Below are 12500 nucleotides of genomic sequence, written 5' to 3' on the forward strand. Positions count from 1 at the left end.
GGGGATGGATCATGTGGTCTCACTTTACTGTCCGCTACATTAAAAAGACGTAATAAGCCGAAATTAGACCATAACTAGAATTAATGTTGTTTTTCTTAGACAGAAAACTAACAGTATATACCCTAATTAAAGGCCAAACACCTAAACTATCCTGTAATTAGTACATTAATAAGATATAATAAGTCTTACTTTCTATCAAATTAGACCAAAACAAGAAAGTATTTGGTCTTTATTAGACAGAAATCAAACACAGGTAGACGCTAATATGAAACCATACACAAAAATGATACTGTAACTAGAAAAGCTGACACAAAATCAGGCATTTTGGGCCCCAACAATCTCAAAAAAAGGCACCAAAATCCTGAGGGACGGACTAATCAGATCTCTAATCACGAACACCAACCTCTTTATTCTGGGGTTCGCGACTCGAAAAGGTTGAGAACCACTGGCTGAAGTGGGAGGCTGCTAAGAGTTATAGCAGCATCAGACTGTCATCGCCAACTAAATCTCAGCCGATAGATCCAACAGTTGTTTATTACAGTTTTTCTCAGTCGCTTTGGTACATTTCTCAAATCATCCTCGACATTTGCAAAACAGTAAGTGAATTTCTCAAAACAATTCGTACAAATAGCAAAACACCATGGATTACGTGCAAAAGCCAGTGTGTTGCTCAAAATCCTTAGTTCATTTCTCAAAAGTAAATATCTGTGTCAATGAACATGTCAGTGTCATCAGAATGACAAGTCCTTGTAATTAGCTCAGCGAGTCCCTCTGGCCCTCAGTAATGATGCTCATTAACTATGCCCTATGCTATGGCAATCACATCGGTGTATCTGATATAGGCGGGCCAGAGGTGAGCTAAACAGATGACGACAGACAGCGCTGCGACGTCCAAGTCATTAGTAAACATTGCAAGATGGCTACGGATGAACACCAGTTGTTTGAAACGGCTTTGGCTGCAACAATGAACAAGTTAGACTTGGCTTTTTATCTAGAAGAGGAACAGAAGACCAATCCAATCGTTCCTTTGCAAGAAGGACATTTAATCTACCAGTTATCTCCTCTGGTAGCTAAGAGATTAATCTACCAGTTAGCTCCGCTGGTAGCTAAGAGTTTAATCTACCAGTTAGCTCCGCTGGTAGCTAAGAGTTTAATCTACCAGTTAGCTCCTCTGGTAGCTAAGAGTTTAATCTACCAGTTAGCTCCTCTGGTAGCTAAGAGATTAATCTACCAGTTAGCTCCTCTGGTAGCTAAGAGATTAATCTACCAGTTAGCTCCTCTGGTAGCTAAGAGTTTATTCACCAGTTAGCTCCTCTGGTAGCTAAGAGTTTAATCTACCAGTTAGCTCCTCTGGTAGCTAAGAGTTTATTCACCAGTTAGCTCCTCAGTTAGCTAAGCGTATGGGGTTCTGGACACGTCACCCTGTGTATTGTTGTGATTGATCGTAGTGTTATCCAATTGTGTGCAGTGAGATTTTCAAATGCATGCTTGGTGCCGCCCCTCGAGTTGGGCCAATCTTATTACTCAATGCCAGACCCTTAATCTTTCGGATGTGGGTCTGGATTTCCAGGCTAGTAATGTTGAGGTGTGGTTAAGCATCTCAGAAGTATGCGGCCACCGTGTTGGGTCATTAATCCACTAACGGGGAAGACTGAGGGGACATGATGGAGATCAACCTTCATTTATTAAGGTATCTCAATGCTCAGGTTCAGGCATCCAAACACACGTCAAATTGGATTTACTTCTATGGGATCGTCTGATTTCTGTCCCCCAAAAGGGGGTGCAGCCTATTATGTTTAGCAAAGTACCCGTATTTGCCTTCCTAACGTATACACTGCATTCAAATATAAAAGATATTATTGCGTCTGATATTTTTATTGCACACAGGAAACAATATTGCACTGGAAATATACATTGTATGTAGTATAAAGCAGATAAATATGCTACTGTAAGTTATCTGAGGCCCTGTCTTCCTCCCATCCCTTGGTAGTATTCATTTTTATTTTATTTATAGTTTCAAATCATAGCAGAAGTTATCTCGGGGCACCTTCCTCCACTCTGAGTCTGACAGACTGTAATCTACACAGAGATCAGTAGAGGACGCTGCTGTATCCTGAGTCTGACAGACTGTAATCTATACAGAGATCAGTAGAGGGAGCTGCTGTATCTTGAGTCTGACAGACTGTAATCTACACAGAGATCAGTAGAGGGAGCTGCTGTATCCTGAGTCTATGTGCCCTTTATTTAGAGCAGTGATTTTCAACCACTAGTGTGCCGAGGCCGAGGCACACTAGTGTGCTGTGAGAGATCGTCCTGTGTACCGTGGGAAATTATCCGATTTTACTTAATTGGTCCAACAATTTTTTTTATTGAGTTACTGCAAATAATTAGCCATTGTTGCGCATTTGTGCCTGCAATGTGATGACTGGCAGAGAAATGAAAAAATGAAAAATGAAATGAAATACTATTCAGTAGGTGGCAGTATAGCGCAATAATGACCTTGTTGATTTAAGACAATAGAATTACTGCCCCCTGGTGGCAGTGACAGGATGTAAGCAGTAGGGCCGAGGTCATCGATGTAAGCCTGCAACAGCCATGGATACATTTTTAAAAAGGAAAAATGCAGATTCTGATCTTATTAGGCTACAATGTGTCATTTTGTAACATTTTTGGTTGGTGGTGTGCCGTGGGATTTTCTTAATGTAAAAAATGTGCCGTGGCTCAAAAAAGGTTGAAAAACACTGATTTAGTGGCCAACTAGGTAATCTAATGTTCTGAGCTATCGCGTTATACGATTGGTTCCGAGGTGGTCACGTGTTTCATGGAGTCCATGTTTGATACCAACATTCATCTGATTTCCATTGACATAGTGCAGGGAATAGTGGAAAATGTAATCAATTATTTAAAAAATGACATAAATCACTGAAAAAATGCTCAACTGCAATGAAAGACAGGGAAGCAGCCAAAGATTTCACAAATACCCCCGTGAACCAAAGAGGTGAAAAGTATGGGAGCTGTTCATTATTGTGTGAGGTAAATATCAGGTTCTGTCTTCGATATGATATCAAATTACATAGGACAAATATAGTAATACCATCGTTAATGTGTACCATTCTGTCAAAAACATTCTAACACTTTTTTAAGAAATGAATGAAGTTTGAAGTTAGCCTTATGCTAGCGTTAGCTTTTTCGCTAGCTCTCCATGTGCCTAAATGCTTGTGATCTTGCCGTAGTCATCGCTATGGCTTTTGGTCTCGACCAAGTCCAGCTGTCTTTATTATGTTCATAATAATATTGGAGGGAAAGTGAAACACAGCTTGGACGGGTATGCTGTTCGAGTTTTCATAAGTCAACAAGACAGCTAGCTAACACTACGCCGACATTTGCTAATGTTAGCACAACAGCGTTAGGCTAGCCGGCTAGGTAAATATTACACTGCCTTCGGAGTTTCCTATATCTGCATCCACGTTGTCAACATAAGACCTGTGGCATTAGTGCTCCTTTTGTACCATAATTTTATTGAATGAAATATTAAGCTTTGCTCCTCTGAGATGGGTGGGTTTGTGTTACGTTACACACAAAGCTAGCTATAGTTAGCCTGTATGCTAGCGGACATTAGAAAGGTAAACACTGCTCAGAGACTTATTAGGCGACGTGGTCACTCACTACAAGAGGCCCATTTACGATATAGAAGGTAAATATACACTGGAATATTTCCGTAAGGGCCTTTTACATATTGACAAACGTTGATAATGACATGTATATGCCTGTTTATGGTGAAAATAAGTGATTTATTTCAAAATAGCATATAGTGCCATAGGGTTACACTGTACACTGAAAAAAGTCTAACATTGCTGTTGTTCGTTTAATGTGTATTTTCTCGTTGAAATAGCAAAAATTTTTTAGTTTTTTCATTTAAAGTAAACGTTCTAGTTTATGTTTATGGTTGAATCCATTTTCTTTACATGGATACAATATAAATTGGCAGCGGGACATTAAACTGAATTTATTCATTTGATCAAAGCATTTTTATTAGATCTGTTAAAATTCTCGAGAAGCCAAACCCACGACACGCGTTCGTCCAATCAGCTGCCGGTCAGGGGCGTGGAGCATCAACCATGGATGTATGACGTCGCGACACCACACTTCAGTCGTGTTGGACATATGGATCTTTACCGTAAGGCTCACACCTGAATTATAAAATGTATGTCCCGGTGAATTCACCATGGGTAGTGCATGATGTCTTAGGAGTTGTGCTACTATTCACAGCTCCATGATTTGTCTTCTGATGACATCAATAGTCTCGTTTCGGGTGTTCAGCTGAAGCAGACTGTTTCTCTTCAAACATTTGAAACAGATGTTCAATGTTATCAATTTATTAAACAATACATATAAATGTGTCCTAAAGCAAAGTGTTCTGAGTTGTCATTGATCAAAATGTATTAAAATCAGTTTTTCCAAATTTGATTTACTATACGTTTGAAATAATGACAACTGTTAGTTTTTTATTTGAGACAACCTAAAGTAATTAATTTACTCGGATGTATAAATAATTAGTTTGACCCAATCTTTAAAAAGTGGTTGCTTGGAGTTAAACTTTTCAGGTTAAACTAAATTAAATTAGTTACTTTGAGTCAATGTCAACTATTTTGTGTGATTGATTACTTCAATTTTTTTTAAGTTGATCCAAGTTTTGTTTATTTCACTGTAGAGTCATCTGACGATGGTATCCAATATGGCGCCCATGATTTCAGTTGGCCAAACTCTCTCTAATATACGGCTCTGAGTTTTACTTCTGCTTCTGTCCTGCAGTATTTACAGATGTTTCTGTGAGACTTTCTTCATGTGTCTGATCCCTGGATTTACTTCACAGATTAAAAATCCAAAGAAAATGAGATATAACTCAAATTTTGGGATTTTCTCAACAGATACATTACGTTAGATTTGAGGTAAATTGTTAAGGAAATAATGTGTGTGTGTGTCTGTGTGTGTGTGTGTGTGTGTGTGTGTGTTGTTTTCCCAGAAAAAGGACTAACCCGTGGAGCAGACAGAGGACCGACCTGCGGAGCAGACGATCTGTTATAGGTGTAACCTCTTGTCATGCCAAACAAGAACCTACATTTTTTGCATCGAAAAAACAAAAAATTGTTATCGTAGCTAGCTACACAAATTTGTTCATACGTTATTTGCGCATTTCTGAACGGAACAACATTCTATATCTATCTATATTCTAATAATAATCTTAGTGATTACAATAGGGTTCCCAGCACTGCTTGTACTGGGATCTGTGTTGACTTGCATACGTGGATCCCAGCCCCCTCGGGCTTCCCTAACAAACAGCAGAGCAGCCAGCAGGTGGTTGCTTTGTTTAAGGTGACGCCTCCCACCACCATCAGGGTTTTCCCTCTATTTACTGTAAGAGCTTTGTTCTGCCGTTATAGTAAGTGTGATATTAATAGAAAAAATACATTAAAAAATTTAAATGTAATCAATCATCTTGTGTGTAACTTCTCTAGGGCATAATGTAATTATGTTTAATCACCAATAGTTACTTCACTGTACTAATGATAAAGGTGTTGGGACAGCAGCTCTGATTTTAGATGCAGTGAGGACGCCCCCTGCTGGTTAATGTTGAGAACAGCAGCTCCCTCCTCTATATCACTAACTCAAGTCCAATCAGGTTTTACAGAAATACATTTATTTTGATTTACTTACTCCGGTAAGTTTAATGTTTTTAAGGATTTCAAATGTGTCGTTCAGTCAATACAAGGCTGAGATATTCTGATGTTTTTCATGCTTAATAATTAGTATATATATATATTTTAGGGATGTCCAGATCCGATCACGTGATCGGAAATCGGGCCCGATCACGTGGTTTCAGACTCGATCAGAATCGGACGTTACCTCCCGATCAGGACTCGGATATATATGTACATATATTCTCATTATTTTTAACACATCTATAGTTATGCGGTGGCACAGAGTTAGACCCTTTTGACTCCACACAGAAACAGCAACGCGTGCGGCATGACATCACTTTGTTGCAGAGACACTATTGGTTAAATGCCGGCAAAGTAGAACATGGAAGAAGCTTGAAGTGGAAAGCGCGAGTATGTCTGCGGTCTGGAGGTATTATAAAGTTGAATTATTTTAGAAGTATCGGATCGGGACTCGGTATCAGTAGATACTCAAAATCAAATGACTTGGACTCGAGGGCAAAAAAACCTGATCGGGACATCCCTAAATATATATGTATTTGGCTTTATGGTAACAATCAACCTTCTGTTCTTCTGCTGATGAAATCACATGTTAACTGATGCTGTTTTCTGTGAATTATTAATAAAATCTCGCTTGATGAAACATCTGCTCTGAGTGTCTTCACTGGGTCATCTGCTTGTGATTCTTCAATAAACATCTGTTTTAACATAATATTTGAAAAACCTTGGCATGTTAGCCTATCACAGTCATTTGTTTACTTTCCTCACTGTCATTTTTCTGCTGATCAGCCAATCACATGGGTAGAAACTTGGACAGATGTCACTGCCACTAGAACCTAAATATAAGTTGTAGCTGCTGCTTGAACAAACAAGTTATGTGGACATTTTTCGGGAGAGGACAGTCTCTTTATTTTGCCTTTGTATCCCATTTTCATCTTATTTTTTCATCACCTCTCTGACTTTTTGTTTGCTCACAACCTTCAGCTGCTCTACATCTTTTCATTGTCTCCTCCTTTCTCATGTCTTGTCTCTCTGTGTGCCATTATCACACAAAGACAACGGTAGAAATGCTCCCGGCGTCATTAGCTGATGAATTAAAGGATTCCAGTAGTGAGTCTACAGCGGGTTGTTTTCCATCGCAGCGCTGAATTACCATCAAATCTAATAAAACAACTTCACAGGGAGCCACTCGAGTCAACAGCTCTGCATCCCCAATCTCATTCATTCAGTCATTCTGCCTTTATTGTTCATGAGGGAAATTTGGTTTGCACACTGAAAACACACAGCATACAGATCATCGTGTAGGTAAACGATGGTGGGAAAGCGCCAACAGGGAGTGAAGAGCCATAAAAAGTCAAAATAGAAAGTAGTTATAGAGACACAAGAGGCTGCGTTGTTTCATGTGCAAATGAAGCTGAGTAATTGCAGCGGGAATGAACGAGTCTCGGCTCCTGTTACTGAACAACCTGCATGTTTTTAGTCTGCAGAAAGACACGATAGAGCCAGAGGCGATTCTAGGATCAGACATTTAGGAGGGCTCAGCCCCTAATGAGAATGTTACACGGATACAGTGCCTTGTTAAATCAGTAATTTCACTGGATAACAATGACTATATGTATGTATTATTATAACAAAGGGATAAATGCAAAATATTGAACAAACTTTGAAATGATGAAAAAACTGCGAAACTCCCTTTATAGACTACCAGAATCAAATGAAATGATAATGAGGTGTGTGAAGTCCGTGTTCGTTTGTACCCGAGTTGGCTATGTAAGAGAGTCGCTGCAACCTTCGGTTTTAGTTGAACAGATTTATTGACATCCAAATCCAGCAGTGAATAAAGCTTGTTGCTTGCAATAGTAAGTGTTTGTGTGTTTGTGGTTTTCTGTAAAATAAGGAAATACAGAATATGTAAATATAACCTGTACATAATGAATGCACATAGGGTATATACAGATTAAAGAGCAAGAAGCAACAAATCACTCGGCAATATACATAATTATATGCAATATACATAATTGCTATGCAATACATAGTAGTAGCTGTGCAAACAAACAAATAATACTGGATAGTAATGACAATCAATAGAACCCACTGTAGTAAAGAATATTGTTTTTTTTCAATGTTTTTGCCGGGTTTTTTTTACATTTTACACTTCTTTTCACTACCACGTATAAACTCCACAAACATCAACTTATTACTAGTTTTACACTTATTTTTGGAATTCATGGTCAATAAACCCCATTTATAGGAAATTATACCTAATCATTGAGTTAAAAAAGCAGAAATTATGAATTATTTAGACTAATATTAAAGGAAGGATCATCACAGAAGGTTTCTGTTGAGATACTGGTTCGAAACATTTCAATTGTTTTTTTCAAATGCTTTGTTTAATAAAACATCCAAAATTTAATGAGAGTCGAGATCCGATCATTTGTTGTACATAGGAAGCGTGTTGTATGGAATCATCCGTGTTATTTTGGGGTAATTAAAAAACTCATATTTCTGATATAGACATTTAGAAAACGAGTCAAATTTGACCCAAAGACAACAAAGGGTTAAGTAGTTCTGTTTCACAATGTAAACCACGTGTTTAAAATGGCAGCCGTTACGTTAAATAGAGGAGCAAGAATGGAGGAGGGATCTCTCACAGAATAGACGCTCTGCAAGAATTAAAATACCACTTCAGTGGACACAGAACTTAAAAGTATATTGTGCAGTGTTTTAAGTATTTTATGAGCTAAAATCAATGTCTTCATTCATAAATATGTCCTCATTGGTGTAAAATGACCTCTGCCAATGATCGGACTTATCCTCGTAAGCGAAGAATTTCTCATCTGTATTTACATCGGACCGGCAAGTCCAAGGAGGCTTCCATGTCGCTCCTCCATTTTGAAGAACTATAATCGCTGAGAGGGACATAAAGCAGAGATCTTCAACAGGGGGCCCGGGACCCCTAGGGGGTCCTCAGAGTCACTGGAGGGGGTCCTCCAAATTATTGTCAATTTATGAAAGTTTTTTTTCAAAAATTAAAATGTCTAAACATAATTCCCACATATTGTTAGCAAATATAAATCTCCATTGATGATAGGCTTACTGGCCTATAGGTAGTCACTAAGATAGCCATACAGTTCATGCTTTGGATAAAAAGCATCAGCTAAAGAGCAATAATATAATGTAACATGGAAAACGCCACGCAACTGAAACCCCACACTCACTACACGCAGCCGGTGTGCAGGAGCCCTTTTTTTTTTTTTCAATTTTATTTTAATGTGAGACAATACAAGAAACCACAAGTGATACAAGACAAACAGACAGTCACATAAAGGGAAAAAAAATAAAAGAAAATAAGTAAAAAAAATAAAAAGAAAAAAGAAAAATAATAAAGACAAATAAATAAATAAGAGTAAATCTGGGTCTAACCCACACCCAGATGTTGGGTCTGGGAACTCCCCATTGGCTGGCCTCCGAGGGGCGGGATAAACGGTTGTCTTTCAAATTCTCTCTGCACCGATAGGATAGCTCTCCAACCAATCAGAGCAACGCTAGTTGACAGATTCAACTTTAAACTCTGAACACATCTTCCTTTTTTAAGAATGACTTCAGAGCCGTTCTTTGTTCTTTTCTCAAAGAAAAGCTGAACTCCAAGTCTTCCAGAGTCGTGGCCAAAGCCGACTCCAAAGACCGCTGTTCACCAGCAGCAGCAGCCATCTTCTTTGTTTTCTAGTAGCAGGGAATTCACGAGGAACCGTCGCAACTCTGCCGTCATTATGTTAAGCCCCGCCCACTGACTCTATACATGATGTGATTGGCCTGACCAGAATTTGGTTTGTCCAGCTCGCAAGCCAACAGAGAGATGCTAGACTGACCCACACACTACAGGGTGACAATTTTTCGGGACTCCCGCGGGAATCACGTGACCCCGAAAAATTGTTTTCCGCGGTACAGGAGTAAATTTCATTGTCGGTAACGTGTTCGGGACGGATCAAGAATAGAAATCAACAGGAGCGGGACGGAGCCGGACATTAAATTAAGAAATGGCGCTGCAATGTGGTGAGTGCGCTCAAAGATTGTGAAGCATTTCGTTTCAGAAAAGAGAACCACTTACAACTCCCAATACGTCTGTTGATTGGGAATACCGTGACCTGCGGGAGTCTCAATAAATTGTCACTACCTAACCCCTCCAGCAGTGAGAGACACCCAGCCCTGCAGCGCTGCATTCACACAGCAACATCAGCACAGCAGAGCAGAGGAGCCGCTCTCGCTCCCTCGGCCATCGCTGAGTCACAGAGTCTGATAACTTTAGACGACATAGGGAATGAAACGGGAGCGGGACGGGATTTGGGAGTCTTTCACTCGGAATTTTGCAGGACAGGATTTTTTTGGGGGGGCAGTCCCATGATCGGGATATGACGGGAGTATTTTCGTGGGATCGGGATGGGATGGGAGCGACAATTGATTCCCGTGTCACCCTCTACCACACACACACATAAAGACACACACACACACACATACACACACAAAGACACAGACACACACACACACAGACACACACACACACACACAGACACACACAAAGACACAGACACACACACAGAGACAATGAAAGACAACAGTGTGTGAATGCTCATCTCTAAGGACAACAGTTAGCATCTAATCAAAGAAACTGAGTCAACTTTTAAATGCTTTTCAAGTAGTTAATGTTATACAAACATTCACAGACATGTTCAGGGTTCAAAATCAGCTCCATCTACCAGCCAAATGCTGGTAAGATATGCAAGTGGCTGGTAGATTTGCTTCAGTCACCAGCCAAAAAAACAATGGTAATCTATTAAAGTGGCTGGTCAAATTTGAACATTCATCAGCCATTGGGCTGGTGGACGAAAAAGAACCCTGAACATGTTACCTCGTAGGAAATCCTCCGTTGCTGTGAGGAATTTCCCATAATGCTGCAACTACTCAACTTTTAACAGTAGATGGCGTAGTTGTACTAATTTAGTAGAATTTAACCTGAACCCATTCAACTATGTTACATATATTACTAAAATCTGTTAGAAGGAATTGTACTTGGCTTATCTTTGGTGTATTGGAGTTGTCTAATGTCCAATCACTAAATTGATAGTTAGCATGGCTATTAGTTATGACTCAGCATTTTCTGTTGCTATAAGTTGTGGGTTTGCACTATACTTTAGGTATCTGTATTGGTTTCATCTTATTTCTGTTTGTCTTTTGCTCTTTGTTACAGTTTTACAGTATAAAACAATAAGGAAAGGAAACCTTCTTCGTCGAACCCCAAGAAAAGTGATGTCTTGTGTTTTTGGAGGACTTTACACGGCCGTAAGGAGAACAGCAGCAGCAAACAACAAAGTATAACAACGCTATATTCTGCATAAAAAGGGTCAAACAAACACTGAGGAGACTGGGGTTAATGTCCCGTTTGTTATCAAGGGTAAACGTTTAAATTTTAAAATTAACCTTCTTTTACGGACCTTGTGTAGATGTAGTTATGGCCACATTTTAGTCATTTTACGCCAATCTCTGATGATTTACTAATCCTCACAAAGTACTTTTGTTGCTTAAACTTATCAATCAATCAACAATCAACATTTATTTATTCAATTCAATTTTATTAATAGTATCAAATCATAACAAGAGTTATCTCGAGACACTTTACAGATAGAGTAGGTCTAGACCACACTCTATAATTTACAAAGTCCCAACAATTCCAGTAATTCCCCCAAGAGCATTTAGTGCGACAGTGGTGAGGAAAAATATATATATAGCTTTATAAAGCACTTTACAGTAACCAGCAGGTATGCAAAGTGCTTTTACATCAGAAACCAAGAATAAAACAACATATCAAACAATAAAAAGAATGAAACGTAGAAAACAGTAAAATCAGAAAAGGTGACATAGAAACAGGAGGAGACCACGACTACGTATTAAAAGACTTTCTAAACAGATAGGTTTTGAGTTTAGACCTAAAAAGAGCTCCATCTGTAATCGTCTGAATATCAGGGGTAACTAGTTCCAGAGTCTCGGGGCAGATCAACGTTTATACCTCGACCTCGGGACTAGTGATAGACGATGGTTTCGTTCTTACGCAGCTGCTGCATTCGCTGATAGTTTTTCCCCGGCATTTTTTACTTGTTCTACCTTACCTATTTTTACTATTTGTTAAATATTGTTTTTTAAAGTTTTTTTGTCATTTTTATGAAGTAAATTGAGGGAGCAAAAGCAGTATCGGCTCCTAATATCGGCTCAAGAAAATGGGCAACCCGTATCGGTCATCGGCTAGGGCCGATGAAAAAAAATCGGTATCGGCATCGGCACTAAAAAATCCATATCGGTCGATCCCTACTTGGGACTTCTAAAACCAGCTGACTTGACGGCCGCAAGGACCAGTTGTGGTTACGCAGGGTTAAAATCTCAGACAAATACTCCGGGGTCAGGCCATTTAAGGCCTTGAAAACAAGCAAGAAAATTTTAAAATCGATTCTAAAAAACACAGGGAGCCGATGGAGGGTGTAGAGAACGGGAGTGATGTGTGCACGTCTAGATGTATTTGTTAAAAAAACGAGCAGCAGCATTTTGTACAAGTTGAAGTCGTGAGATGGAGGTCTGATCGACTTCTGTTAACTACGTGTCTAAGAGCACGCGGAGGTAAAGAAAACGCTCTCATCTGATGTTTTATGAGTGACGATAAGAACGCATAACTTCCATCACATATTCTCAGACTGTTATCCTCCTGTTATCCACACACACACACACACACACAGACAT

Source organism: Sander lucioperca, chromosome 19 (assembly GCF_008315115.2).
Source record: "Sander lucioperca isolate FBNREF2018 chromosome 19, SLUC_FBN_1.2, whole genome shotgun sequence".
Taxonomy (NCBI): domain Eukaryota; kingdom Metazoa; phylum Chordata; class Actinopteri; order Perciformes; family Percidae; genus Sander; species Sander lucioperca.